The 13,427-nt window shown below is 37.1% G+C and overlaps 1 non-coding gene across 1 annotated transcript; it reads right to left on the minus strand.

The window, feature by feature from the left end:
• Positions 1-1,948: 1,948 nt before the first annotated feature.
• On the minus strand, positions 1,949-2,139 carry LOC123390089. Its single transcript, XR_006604731.1, has one exon. It is a non-coding gene; the product is annotated as a U2 spliceosomal RNA (small nuclear RNA).
• Between the last annotated feature and the right edge of the window lie 11,288 nt (positions 2,140-13,427).

Below are 13,427 nucleotides of genomic sequence, written 5' to 3' on the forward strand. Positions count from 1 at the left end.
ACCCTGATCAGTTCACAGCCATCAGCATCGAGGCAAGACTCTCCACAAGCAAAAAGATTAGGACTCTGAAAGCTTAGATGATGGTTAGCATTTTTAAGCAATAAAGTACTTTTTAATTAAGCTATGTATACTGTCTTTTAAAAAAATTATGCTATTATACATTTAATAGACCACAGTATGGTGTAAACATAACTTTCACATGCACCATGAAGCCAAAAACTCATTTGGCTCACTTTATTACAATATTCACTTTATTATGGTGGTCTGGAAATGCCCACAATATCTCCAAGGTATGCCTATATTATAAAGGATTAAATCTGAAACTCTAATCTATTTATATTCATAGAATTATATGATTAGGAATAGTTGTTATTATGATTTCACTTGCAAATAAGCTTTGGTAAACTACAGAATGCTCGTGGATTTTCCTAGACTCAGTATTGTTTGAATTCTGGTGATAAGCTCAAGACAGAGGTGAGGAGCTGTCCTATAGGGGAAAAATCAGAAAGAGATATGCTGGGGCCAGGCCGTCTTAGGAGGGATAGTATCAAGAAGGCATTATGTAAAACTACTAAGCAGAAAGGGTTGAAAAAGATGAAAGCGAAGAGATAAAAGCAAGAGCCTGGAAGTGGAGTGAAGGAGGAAATAAGAGAAACAAAACAGATGAAAGTGTTATAAGGAAGAGCTGGAGGTCTACATAAAAGCTAGAAGTCTTATTGTGGTATAAAACAGGAGAAGGAAAATGGTGATGCTACTATTTATTGAGTCATGTTAGGCCAATCTTGTATAAGTTTCCATATATCACCTCATTTAACCTCCCAACTGTGAGCAATAACCATTTCAATATTGGAAAAGAAGCCTTTTATATTTTCATCATCAGCTCTAATTCTTTACAATAGTAATTTCAAAGATTCTCCATTGTCCCTCTTCAAATTTCCAGTCTCAACCTCCTCGCTCAAAATCAACAGAGGATCTGCCTTCCAACCATAAAAGGAAAATAGCCAAGACATGAGAACTCCTTAACTGCACAACTACAAAATCTAGATATTTAGCTGTTTTCATAGCCATTTTTTCTGCTTCTGTCTAGTTACAATAGAAGAGATGTTCTCAATATCTGAATTTTTTTTTTCTCGACCCAAGCCCTGGATCCCATTCCTTCTTGTCTCTTTAACAGAACCCTTTCATCTGCCTTCCTGCACTGTTGGTGGGAATGCAAACTAGAGCAGTCACTCTGGAAAACAGTCCGGAGGGTCCTCAAAAAGTTAACAATAGAACTACCCTATGATCCAGCAATCACACTGACAGGTATTTATCCAAATATAAAGATACTGATTCTGGAAAAAGAGAGAGAGAGGAAAAAAAAGACAAATCAAGAAACAGACTCAGCTCTAGAGAATGAACTGATGGTTACCAGATGCGAGGAGGGGAGGAGTACAGGTTAAGTAGGTGATGGGGAGTGACGAGGGCACTTGCCGTGATGAGCGCTGGGCGCTGTATGGAAGGGCTGAATCATTAAATTGTACACCCAAAACTAATATTATACTTTATACTAACTAACTGAAATTTAAATAAAAACTTTAAAAAATATGAAAATAAAAATAAAAAACCCTTCTATCTGCTTCCTTTAGGGCTTCTACCTTTCCCTTTTTGTAGTCTCCTTAATACTAGCTTTAAAACCAAAGAAAAATTCCTTTAGCCTATATCTCCTTCCACCTATTCTCTTTTTTTTTTCTGTCAAAGGCAAGTTTCTTGAAAGAATTATTTATATGTATTCTCTTCATTTACTTACATTTCTTTTCTTATCAACTGACCACAATGTGATTTTTTTCCTACCATGGTCCACTGACACTGTTTGTTCCAACAGAAACCTTCTAGTTATGAAATCTAATAGAAAGATTTTGGTCCCCAGTATATGGAAGCTTTTTTTTTTTTTTTTTTTTGCCCCCAAGGGGGGTGCACCGTTCCTGGAAGTACTGCAATACCAGGTCGATGCGTGGAGTGGATGGAGCAAGCTCCTATTCCATCTCCCTGCTCCAAAAATCCATTTAATATATTGTCCTCAGATAGAGGACGTATCAGATATTAAACTGATAAGAACAGATACTACACTTGATCTTAGCCAAAAGGCTGAGAAGCGATCTGGAAGCTTTTAATACCACTAGTTTTTTAAATAAGCTCTTATGCTCTGTGATACCTCATTTTCCTAGTGTATCTGTCTTCTGATACTTCTTAGTTTCCTTCACAGTTCTTTTCCTACCAGGCCCTTAAAGATCAATGTTCTTCTTGCTTCTGTTCTTAATCCTGTTCTCCCCATATGATCCTTGTGTTATCAACCTCTTGTGGGGCTTCAATGCGGATGTCTAGGCTGACTGCCAATTTAGTGCCTCCATACTAAAACTCCTTCTTGCTCTTCAAGTCATAAGCCACCATCCTCTCTCATCTGGATGTTTGAAACATCCTCATTTCTATCTTCACTCCCAGTCTTGACCCCACCATCTTGCCATAGCCAGAACGATTATTTGAAAATGAAAATCTTACCATATTACCCACCCACCAATTTTTTAATGGCTTCCCATTGTCCTTAGGATAGATCCAAACTTTTTGACATACCTTACAAATCCTTCATGATCATGTTCCCATAAAATGCTCCAGTCTTCTTTCTTTCCACTTTCCCCCCTTTGTTCAATAGGGTGGTTTATTTGCATATACTGAAAAAAAAATGCTTGAATGTATTAATCAATGTTGCATAAGGTCTAAATGTTGCTAAAAGAGAAAGTATCTCACTTCAAAATTCATGCTTTGGAGTTTTAAATATGAGCTAGACTTCTTTTTATTTATGTCTTGGGGGAAATTTTTTAAAGTACCTAATCTGGACTGAACATATGGGAGGGGGTGGTTTATGAAGTACATTTTCTGGTTGTGATCAAATCTTTCTTTGATTTCAGGTCCTGCCACAAGAAAACGTTGGGATATACACTCCAACCCCTTGGAAGAATATCTGTGAGGGAATTAGACAATTAATTTGGAGAAAAGGAAGAGCCTATAGGACATTGGGCCCTTGTTTCAATATAGGGCAGAGTAGAGATGTTATTAGACTGCATGATAATAAAGGCAAAAAGACCATTTGCTTTTCCCACTAGCTTACTGGACCTAAGCTTGCTGCCAGAGCAAGACTATAGGTAATTCTTTAAAAGATCTTTTAAAGAACATCAAATTGGCCCCAGTGGACTCAGTTGGGTCTTATGACTGACTGAGAGCAATAGAAGCAAATATGACTTCTGAAGGATCTCTGAGGCTTTACTGAGAACCACGAGCAGGAAGTAGAGTATCAAGGAACCACTGTTAACAGAAACCACTGCTCTCTGGATCTGGCTCAAACTGCTGCTAGGAACCACTGGTAGGCCACTCCACAGAGATCCAGCCCTGGGAGTAGCACATCTGGCTGGGAGAGACGATCTTGCCAAGCAATACTACCATGCAGCTCTCTGCGTCTTTTGGGGAAAAGGCCTAAATCCTTACTATTTACATAGCATCTGGAGAGAAGGGTAGATATTTGTGTAAGTATTTTATTACTGTCTTCATCGATGAAGGAGAGTAACCCGAACCTGAAGGAACAAGAGTGAAAGTTTAAGATAATAGAAGGCTTACGTTATCGGAGCTCTCAGAATATCATCTTGCAGGGGATAGACTTAGAGGAAAGACTGTGCCGGGAAACTGGCTGACTTTTGATTTACACAGCAACTATCATCATGTCTTAGACACAATAGGTGCAATTAGGGTAACTACTAGTCAGAATGTGATGGTGACAATGTGCAAATCTCAACAGTTTAAATCAACAAATACCTCATTTCTCATGCACGTTATGTGTCCAATGTAAGTTGGCAGGGAAGCTCAGGGTTGCAGCCAATGAACAGCTAAAACTTGAAAAAGTGGGTTCTGGAAGGTCTTGACCAGTAATTAAACACCCTGGCACAGAAGCAACACGTCAAAAAAAAAAAAAAAAAGAAGAAGAAGTAACACATGTCAATTCTGCTCATCACTCAGTGGGCAGAAGGAGTCACAGGTCCCCCTCAACATCCAAACACAAACAAGGCCAAGAAATTAAATCCTACCATGTACCTTGTGCCTTGAAGGCAGAGAACTCAAAAGAATTAAGAAGCGTCATGAATGATGACCATAGTGTGTGTGTGTTCAGTGACATGATTTGTGCATTGTAACCATTTACGTTATGGTCTATGATACACAAGTGATGCTATAAAATAGCATTCTTCAGGGACACCTGAGTGGCCCAGTCGGTTAAGCGTCTGCCTTTGGACCAGGACATGATCTCAGGGTGCTTGGGATCCAGTCCCAAGTCCCTTATCAGGCTCCCAAGGAGCCTGCTTCTCCCTCTGCCTGCCGCTCCCCCACCCCACCCTACTTGTGCGCTCTCTCTCTTTCCGAAAAATAAATACATAAAATCTTTCAAAATAGTATTTTTCAATATTGAAAAATTTTAAACTCCCTAAAATATGGTACCCCAGTTTGAGAAACTAAAGGTCACACACTGTCATGTCACAGGACCACTTTGAACAACTTTAGGCGTAAGGGCAAATGGGCACTGAAACTGCTTGGCAGCTACTACAAAATAAGCTAACTTTAATATATTTTTTTTTAATTTTGTCAAGATGAAAGTACAAAATCTAAAATTCGTACACAAAATAGAAGACTTCTGGGTGCATTCCCAAGAACTCCCATTTGTTTATAGAGTTCAGATTGAGAAGTAGCTCTCTAGTTAAAGAAAAACAGCTAACATTTATTGAGCGCTTGCCATATGCCATTGTCCTTAAATATTCTATGTGAAACCACTCCTTGAATCTGCATGAACACGATAATATGCAGGTATTTGTCATCCACATTTTTTTCTGTGGGAGAAGTGAGGCACAGAGACTGGCTGTACCATGACTGGAACCCAGGAAATAGGAGGGCAGGGCATTCATTGTTCTTAGCCTTTGCTCTATACTATTCTTCGTTTATACTTGTTCACTAATTGACCAAACAGAGATATGTTTCCTAAAATGTACAGCAGTGATGGTAATACTGAAAAGGGTATAAGATAATGTCCTCACAAAACTTCCCATCTAGTGGAAAATGAAAACATATACACAATAATTCATTAAAAATAAAGAGCTATTATAAGATACATGCAATTATGTCACTTGTTTCTGGTTTATCATGTATCCCCCTCCCCCAGAGTATAAGCTTCATGTCAAGAGGTACTATGTCTATCCTGCCCACGGTTGTCTTGTCCAGGTTAAGAGCCTAGGAAATTGTAGGCACTCCATAAATATCTGTGGGAGAGAATGAATGATTGTATACTTCACTGACAGTAAAGTAGTAGGCGCTTTATGTGTTGTTGTTGTTTTTTCTCATTTCATTTTCAAAACAAATATTACAAATAAGAAACGGAGATTTAGAGTTCAATCAGATGGAAATGGGAAAGCCAGAATCTGAACCTGAGTCTTTTATGGTTTTGCAAACAGTGCCCCCTTTGACTTAAAAACACTGCCTCTTAATGTGGACCAGAAGAATACAAAGTTCTATGGGAAATTGTTTTCTTCCAACCTCACGCACAATGAAGAACAAATCACATATAAAAAGAAACATTTCCGATGACTCCCACCATTTTTGTCTAAAGCAAGGACAAGGGGATATATTGCAAAGCCAGATGACTAGATATTTATCAGTCAGAAATGTCTCAAAAAATACAGCTTGATTAGTGAATTGCAGTATGTTCAGTAATTAATTAAGAGTTTGATTTGTAAAAACAAAGCATGATGGCTCCTACACACACCATGTGTCCCCTGAGCAAATGAAGATAGAGCTTAATGCTGAGGCTCCCAGTTCAGCTATGCAGTCACAGATGTGACTCAAATTAGAAGGATGAACTCTGAATAACAATAACACCATCCAAATTAGCAAGTAGTATCTAAAATTTCTTCCAGAAAAGCTGGAGACTTGTGTCCAGGGTCCAGGTTTACGAGCATTAAATTCTGCTCAAACTGATTTTTGGATCTATTTGGGCCAGTGCCACACATCAAAAGAACTCTTGGAGAAACCAGGGTAGTGTTCTTTCTAGTTGTTCAGTGGAATTCCATCCAGTGAGAGCTCGAAGGGCAAGTCTACAGTTCATATGGGAAAAAATGCCTATTCTTTTTCCAGGCAGTGTGTGTGTGTGCAACAGAAGTGCAACAGTGTATAAGCATGGGATTTAGAAATGGAGAGCTACACTCTGCTGAAAGTAGCTGCCTCTGTAGAAAGCAGAATTTGAAAGAGTACAGTAGACCTTGTTTTGCTTTAGGCTTTGTTATAGGTCAATGCAATGTTATAAACAAAAGGATCACCTTAGAGGAGGGTACAAAATAAAACTCAAACTGATCTTAACAAGAAATTTAAAGATGATGGTTCTGCAAACAAAGGTGCATTGTTCTTTGGGGAATAGTCATGCACTAAATAGAATTAGAAGGTATTTAAGAAACAAGGACGAGATAGCTTCTCTTAGCAAGCCATGTATAGCACTCATTTGAAACTCTTAAACAAATACCTTGCACAGGTGATCATTTCTTTTTCATTGTATGAAGCACTTCCCTCATATCAGTTTCCCCTCTCCTATGACAGAACACAGTACAAGGAGAGGGTCTACACTGATTCATCCCCTTCCTCATTCACCTATGGCTTCCATTCCTCAGTTCCATCTGGATAAATGTTCTGTGTCTTATATATTCGAATCCCTCGTTTCACAGTTCAGCTTCCCCATTCCTGGCCACGCACCTGTTCTTCGCCTTTCTCCCCATCCTGCCTCACAATGCCTTGTTCTGTGGCTGCAGTGTGCCATCCTTTCCTCGCTCCCTATTAACTCCTTCCTTGCCAACTTTGCAGCCATTCTCTTTCTGTCTACGAAAGACTAATGACAGTTGCTTGTGGTTGCCACTTCCTCTGGTTTGGTAGGCTACCCAACTGCTGCCCTTCACTGTCCTGACTTTTTCATACTAAAATGGCCTGGTTGGCCTATCATGTCCCAATGCATCATGAAGACTGCCTTCATTTCATTACATCTGTACTGTGTCTTTAAACCATCATGTGGCCTCAGCTGACCTCTCCAAAATTAATTTCATCTACATTTTTGAGAGACACATGAGCTCAAAATACTCAGTTGGGGTCAATATGGTCATTTTGTAAAGAAAAGGTAGCTCACAGGCTTCTGGAATTTGTAAATAACATTTATTCTCAATCAAGCCTTTGAAATTTTCAGCTGAGGAAATAGTCTTGAAAATTGAAGACGAAAAGTCCATCAGAGAATTGCATTCCATTCTCTGGACTTAAAAAAAAAAAAAAAAAAAAAAAGAATTCCAGTCTCCGTTGTAGAAAAAACACTTACTCCAGTGTTTTCTATAATCTTCTGCTTTGAAAAGGAGAGATATACCTCTCATGACATTTAGATCTCATATATCTGAATCCATCTTGTTGGCTTACACCTTGGGTATCCAAAGTTTAAGTATATGACACATAATCAGATTGATCACCTGGAAGTATCCCCCTGAAGGCAGCTGATACCAATGCCAAGTTACCTGAAAGAGGCAACTTTGCTTTCTTTAAAACAGAGATTTCAACATTAATCAATGCTTTGCTCTCTGGATCTCTTTTCACTTTCAATGGACGCTGACAGTCTCAGTAATACCAAAACATCTTTCTTGGGTTGATTTTTAATTGACAAGCCTTGATGCGATTGTGCATGTTGTCAGTTCTAACTTATTTTTAATGTTAGAGATGAGCTGTTAGCATATGTATGTGTTCTCCGTTAGGCCAGAGAAATTAAGAGAGAATCGTATTCTCAGTCTTTAGTCATTTAAAAATTAGTTTCCTTATTTTCCTGCCCCAGATGAATTCTGCATTGTTTTAATGAATTCATTCACAGTGTGAGGGCACACAGCACTGAAGAGACCTCAAGCAGCTTCACATTACAGACACTGACATAGCTTGCTAGAGATCTTCAAAGGCTTTTGTACTTTATTGCTTCATCATTTCTTGAGAAAATTATTTTTAGGCTACTGGGCTCCCACACTTTTTCTCTTTTAAATAATAAGCCCCCCAACACACACACTCCATGGGGCGGGGGGAGAAAGACAGGGTAGGGGACATGATCTAAACCATATCTGTTGTTCAGAACGATTAAAAAATTTGTAATTCAGGGGCACCTGGGTGGCTCAGTGGGTTAAGCCTCTGCCTTCGGCTCAGGTCATGATCTCTGGGTCCTGGGATTGAGACCCACATCGGGCTCTCTGCTCAACAGGGAGCTTGCTTCCCTCTCTCTTCATTCTCTGCCTGCCTCTCTGCCTACTTGTATCTCTGTCAAATAAATAAATAAAATCTTTAAAAAATTTTGTAATTCATTTAAATTATGGTAAAATATTTACAGCCTCGCTTGTAAAGGAGACAATTGAATTATCAATGACTTTCTAATATTTTTTAGCAGTAGACACATTTTTATAAAATGAAACTTTATGCAGAAGTCCAATAGATAAAAGAAAGGACATTCTAGTTAGATATAAGTAGGGAACTCCCAGGAATCTGCCTCATCACCCTACCTTTTGGCAATCCCTGGGGCACCTCTATTAGCTGTTTAGACACATTTCCAAGTCCAACATTCTAGGATTCTTTGATTCAATTTGACAAAAATGTAATTGAATGCCTATAGTATAACTGGGAATACAAAGATACAGTATAGGAGTTCATGAAAATCTATGTTTTGAATACAGTGGCCCATTATACCCTTATCAAATTCCTTGTTAAGCCCTGAAATAACCCAAGGGTCTCTCTCTCTCTCTCAGGGAGTAACATGGAACCAGTCCCGCTGCTGGTTTTACTACTCAATAAATGCTCACTGAGCAAATTTATTCAGTGAATGAGAGAATTTGAATTAAATTAAAGAGTTGACTGGTTAAATAAAATAATGGATGCTATACCAAGAGTGAACAAAAATATAGTCCTAGGGAAACACTATATTCAATACAATAGCTTAAAAAATGTCATCTTTATGAACCATTAAATCAAGTTTCTACATGGTAAAAAAAAATAATAATAATGAATGCCTCGTCAGTTCTTCTATAATAAGCACTGATCATATACTTCAAAGGAAATCCTATCTTTTACTTAACTATGGAATAGTACTCCATGAGAGGAAATTCTTGATTCCATCTGATGATTAGCATATGCCTTGAAAAATAAGGGAAAAGGCTCTTACAGATTCTTAAATATTAACTGATTTTAATATCTTACTTGGGCCTTTTAAGGCCTCTCAAACTCAGCTAATATCCTGTAACATGAAATTCTTTAATATTGACAAAGCAAATAAGCAAATGTCCTGCACATTTTAAGTTGAGAGCTTAAGTATTTATTTACTCTTTCCTTTCCATCTCTTAGGCATTTACATTACTTTCTTTCTACTGGGGTAGTTTCACAGGGCAATCGGTCCCAGAACCTACGATTTGCACTGTGGATCAGAGACCAGTGTCAAGGTTAATGTCACAGGAGAGCCTGACAGAAAGTATGAGAGAACAATGAATGGCATGTTGATAAAACTTTCAAAAAACCACTATCTTACATTCACCAGTTGCTGCCTCATCCAGATAAACAGTATCTTTATGTCTTTTTGCCAAGTACACAAATAATTTTTGTTCTTTTAGGCTAAAATACCCACTTTTAAATAAAATTTTCCATTTAGTTCACTTTGGAAACTGAGAATACAAATGATTAAATGAAACCATATAGAAACTCACATTTAGAGAAATAACAACTTTTTATAAATGGCTCCTTTAATACAACCAAATATCCTTTGGGTATATAATAGTTACTTATTATAAAGAGTATTACAAATTAACCACAAGAGAGAGGAAAATACACTATTTCGGATTTAGCCAATAAGCTGAGCTAGAGCTAACCCAAATATTAGACAAACTCAAGCAAGATAAATCAATTTAGAACCCACTTAAAGCAAAAAATTTTAAAACAAAAAGAAAATAATTAAATATAGAATGATATGTCCATTTTTGGAATATACTGAAGTCATTTACTGTGAGTTACATAAAAAACATTTAAAGAAAGTCTTATTGCTAATGAAGGATATTTCCACAAAGCTACTGATGTAACCATGGTAAAAGAGCAAATTTAAAATAATTCATTCTTTAAAAAAATTTCCAAGTAATATTTAAAGCAGACACTAAGGACTCTGTCCTTCCTTAGCATCTACCCTGACTAAGGAGGTCTGGGGTTTCCATTTCAATTATTTGACTCTTATAGGTATAAAAATAACCTTTACATCTAGAAAAAAATATATTTGGTAATGATCTTCTAGAGCAAGTTTCTAAAAATATTATCACATCTGTCTTCCAATAGAGTACTGTAGTGGAGACTAAGAAACATATTACAACCAGATCTACTATTTAGTATATACCCCAAAAAGAAAAATGCCAAAAGGGGAAAGCTTAAAAAATATGAGTTTTTTATTCTTTATATTTTTAAGAGAGAGGAAAATAAAATTGACTATTACACAAATAGGTCTATGTATTAACTGAAAGTCTTCATTACTTTATGAGATAACTCAGAGTATTTAAGATATAGACTATTCAAAATACCTACAGCAATGTAGAACATTCAAAATTCTGAGAATACCTCATATCACATATAAAATTCTTAGAATACCTCACATCACATATAAAAAGTAACTTAAAATGGGTCAAAAACTAACATGTAAGAGCTAAAAGTATAAAATTCTTAGAAGGAAACCTAGGCACAAATCTTCATTACATTCACTTAGGCAATAGTTTCTTAAATATGACCAAAAAAGGAAAAAACACAAGCAACAAAGGAAAACAATTAGATAAATAAAATTTCACTAAAATGTAAAACTTTTGTGCTTCAGAGGACACCACTAATGAAGTAAAAAGGCATCCCACAGAATGGGAGAAAATATTTACAAATCCTATATCTGATAAGTAACTAGTATACAGAATACATAAAATATTCTTACAACTCAACAATAAAAATACAAATAACCCAATTTAAAAATTGGCAATGAATTTAAATGGACCTTTCTCCAAAGATATAGAAATAGCCAATGAAAAGATGTTCAACATCATTAGTCATTAGTGAAATGTAAATTAAAACATTTATGAGATACCATTCCACACTCACCAGAATGGTAAGATGGACAATAACGATGTTGGAAAGCATTTCGAGAAACCGGAACTCTCACACATTGCTCACTCATGGGAATGTAAAATTGTGCAGTCATTTCAGAAAAGTTTGGCAGTTTCTCAAAAATTAAACATGGAATTACCATACGACTCAGCAATTCCACTCCTAAAAGAAATGAAAACTGATCACCACACAGAAACTTATACATGAAAGTTTATAGCAACATCATTCAAAATAACAAAGTAGGAGCAATCCAAAGGTCTATCAATAGATAAATGTGCAAACAAAATGTAGTATATCCATATAATGGAATATTTTTTCAGCCATAAAAAGTACTTATACATGCTCCAACATGGAAAAACCCTGAAAACATTGTGATAAATGAAAGGATCTGGGCATAAAAGGTCAGATACTGTATGATTTCATTTATCTGAAAAGCCCAACATAGGCAAATCCATTAAGATGGAAAGTGGATTGGTAGTTTCTAGAGGAAAAATGGAGAATGACTACTAATGGGTATGGGGTTTATTTTTGGGGTGATGAATGTTCCATAATTAGATAGTGGTGATGGTTGAACAACTCTGTGAATATATTAAGAACCACTGAATTGCACACTTTTTTAAAAAGAGAAATTTTACAGTATGTTGTTATATTTTAATTTAAAAAAAGGCTCAGAGAGATTGATGACACTTCCTTAAATGAGCAAAACTGGAAAAGAAATAACTCAATTAAATCTGGTTTGATCAGGGATGCCTGGGTGTCTCAGTGGGTTAAAGCCTTTGCCTTCAGCTCAGATCATGATCCCAAGATCCTGGGATCAACCCCCACACCAGGCTCTCTGCTCAGCAGGGAGCCTGCTTTCCCCCCACCTCTCTGCCTGTCTCTCTGCCTACTTGTGATCTCTGTCAAATAAATAAGTAAAATCTTAAAAAAAAAAAAATCTGGTTTGATCAGCTAGATATTGCTTAAATCCTACTCCATTCTTCACACTATCAATGGTCCCCACTTCATTTTTCTTTTTCCTTTTAGCTATTATTTATTTATTTATTTGTGAGAGAGAGGGAGAAAGAGTATGTGTGTGAGCAGGTAGAGGCAGAGAGGAATGGAGAGGGAGAAAGAATCTGAAGCAGACTCCATACTAAGTGGGGAGCTGAGTGCAGGGCTCCATTTTATAACTGCAAAATCATGACCTGAGCTGACACCAAGAGTCAGACGCTTAACTGACTGAGCTACCCAGGCACACCCTCAACTCCATTTTTCAAGGCATTGGCATCTTACTCTTGATAAGCCATATGGTAGGAGAATGTCCAGGATGGGGAGATGTCTGTTTCTTCCTGTTAGTAATATTTAGGTAACTGCAATAATGTATAATTTTGATAATATAATATTTTTTCAGTTCAAAGGGCTGTGTCAAAATAGTTTCTTCAAAAATGTCATGTACTGAGACTTCTTATGCAAGTCATGAGACCAGATCTACTCTCCCATCATGAGCAACTATGGACAAATCTCTGAAAAAACAGTTTTCAAACGCTGGATAATAGGCAGGGCAGGACTGTGATCATTGAGAGAAGGGAAACAAATGAGATGAGCCCAGTGACTGCCTTGGCTTTCTGGCTAAAGATACTTTCTGGACAATGATGTAGGCAGGGAAGGCAAGTTCAAACAGAGCACAGTGGTCTTGCTGAGCTAAGAAGATAGACACTGGAGTTTGAGGAGGATGAGGCAAGTGGTATTTGTAAATTAGAGAATCAGATAGTAAAAGAGAGTACTGAGAAATAGTTCCAGAACTCTTTCGGGGGATGTGAGTCTCCTTGAGTCTGTTGCCGAATATAAGCTATGGATGTTTAGGGTGAAACTCCATAAGGCTGGGAAAACAAAAATAAACAGGCAAAAGCAATTCTCAGTACTCAAATGGAGTTGAAACCAGGACTTTCAGAGATCTCACAACAGATGTAGGAGTATTCTAGCCCTAGAGAAGAGGCAACTCTAAAAACAGAGAAACATGAAATCTTGAAAGGATCAAGCTCACCAGGAAGAACTTTACTGCCTTATAGAACACAGTCTAACACTCTTTAACGGAAGAAAAGAATCCAGAAATGCAACAATATAGAATTCGAAATAGTACCTAAAAGACAAGTACTCGACACATAAAGCAACAGGAAAATGTGACCCACAACCACAAGAAAATTAGTCAA

The sequence above is a fragment of the Mustela putorius genome, unplaced genomic scaffold, assembly GCF_011764305.1.
Source record: "Mustela putorius furo isolate JIRA1106 unplaced genomic scaffold, ASM1176430v1.1 tig00537227_pilon_pilon_pilon, whole genome shotgun sequence".
NCBI lineage: Eukaryota > Metazoa > Chordata > Mammalia > Carnivora > Mustelidae > Mustela > Mustela putorius.